A 2,314-nucleotide genomic window follows, 5' to 3' on the forward strand; every position below is an offset into this window, starting at 1 on the left:
ATATGCATTCAAAAAGGCATACCTTCAGACCCACCGTCTACCATAGGAATCATGGCTATAAGATTGTTGTCATCGTCGTACTTCACTAGACTGTGCAGCATGCTGTTCATCCACCGTCTCGCTGTAATTCGATATAAACAAGGTGTGAGGGGGTGGGGAATATAAAACCTTCAGTTCCTGATCTAGAAGTGAAAGCATCTAAACGACTTAGTCATACTATGATCAATCCACGTATATATATATATACCTATGTTTAGAACAGTTAACCGCGTGCTAAGTAAGACTACACGTATTGTACCAACATCCCATTAAACAAATGTGTCTCCGTATATTAGTTCCTATCGGTTCCATTCTGAATGTGTAAACTTGAACACGTTGTAGCGTCAACGAGCGACTGAATTGAATCAGGCAGCCATTCACCTGTAAGCGCATGCGCGTGTATGTACCCAACTCACCTTCAATCGAGTCCAGACCGCAGACAATTATATGAAACTGGTCATAGAAGTCGGCATTCTTTTCTTGGATGCGGCACACATGGCTGTGTGTGTGGGAAGTGATGGAGGTGAAGCGGTATATTGTCATTCTATAACAACACATTCTCGGTGAAAGTGGGCGCCGCGATGTTCTAAGTCAATCAGAAGCGTATACTCGCGTACAGTAGCGCGATGTATCAACGTACGAATATAATATCCAAATGAGGTTAGAGGAGGCTCAGACAGGCAGAAAAGGAGTACCTATGTTTACCCATAAATCTCGTGATGCATGTGGAATCTGTTACGCCAGAGCAAATTTCGAGTCGTCAGAGATAGTGTGTATGGTCTACGATTGCGGCTACTACATAACATTTTGTTCGAACAAGGGCAACCTCAGGGCATCACACAGACTGTATGCAGGACGATCTCTTACGGTGTAACGTGGCACCCTTCCACACGTTTGTTAATGAATTTAGCCGCACAGGTTGCCTTGGGTTTTCCAACATCCGTAGACCGGAACAGAAATTGCCTGGATATAGCCAAGGTGTAAGCGATAGGTTCAACCGGGCGTCAAGCAATGTATGTTTTAGTTGAATAACATGAGGACGGCTCTGCGCGCGCGCCAAAGAAAAATAAAAAATACGCAACTAGTATGAAGCATGCGGTACAGAGAAGGTTTGATTATTTCTATCACCCGAGCAATATCTCTACTAGATACACAAGGCATCTGACTTCTGTGTTAGTAGCCTTTAGTAGTCCAATCCATATCAGAACTACTACCCCGGGTGCTCAAACACAGGTAAATGTATTGAGTTGAATTACTATTGACACAGATATCGATGGATCGAGGAAAATGTACAAGACGAGAAGTCATTCTCATGCATATGCATTCAGCTGAGAACAGCTATTAGTTTGAGCCTCAGGTGTAGACTGATATTGCGCGACGAACGCATCCAAAGGATGAGTGAATCGAGACTTATACAACCAAGACAGCACAGTACGACCTGATACTCGACCATATTCCGTTATGAATGTACCACAACACAGACAAGTTGAGACCCTATTGTCAACTGGCTCGGCACCCCGGACATCCACACGCATGTCACATTTGGTTGGGTGGGTCTGATACCTGTTGAGATTTGATATATCGATTGTATCCATGTCGATCACATCAATATGACCAAACCCTGAGAGCGCCAAATCCTTAAGCAGCTCACAACCCAGCCCACCAGCACCCACTACGAGTATACGACTGTCCTGATGCAGGAAATCCTCTCGAATCTACACGTTCAATTGATAAGATGCAGTGCAACTGTGAATTAGTTTGGCACACTGACGACAGAGAAGGCGATACGTGCTACGACTGTGGTGGTATGGTACATGCAAACTTTATACATATCGATAAAAACACAAGACACACAATAACATAGAAATTCAGTTGACGCGACGGAACTCGTGTAATTTGATAAAAACATTGACAACGCACAGAAGCCCATTTAAAATAGATAGGTTGAGGCAAATAAGTTGGCAACCAATGTTCATGGCAAGTTAAGTGCACACACACGGCTATCCTACCTCTGTTTGAACATCGCAAGCCAACATGCTAGGCGTGTTGATGCTATATCGTACCTTAACATCCGGCTCGAAGTCTTCAGTAAACGGCCCATTACGGGTCAACAAGCTATCTATGGCACCCCATCGTTCACTCATTTTGATACTGTTTCTGGAAGTCGAACGAAATTTAATGCTTAACTCCTACACTACGCTCAACAAAAACAACGAGAAATTATACATGTGTACCGACTACATATACATGCATCATGCATAAACTAAACTTGTGT

Source organism: Sphaeroforma arctica, assembly GCF_001186125.1.
Source record: "Sphaeroforma arctica JP610 unplaced genomic scaffold supercont1.29, whole genome shotgun sequence".
Lineage (NCBI taxonomy): Eukaryota > Ichthyosporea > Ichthyophonida > Sphaeroforma > Sphaeroforma arctica.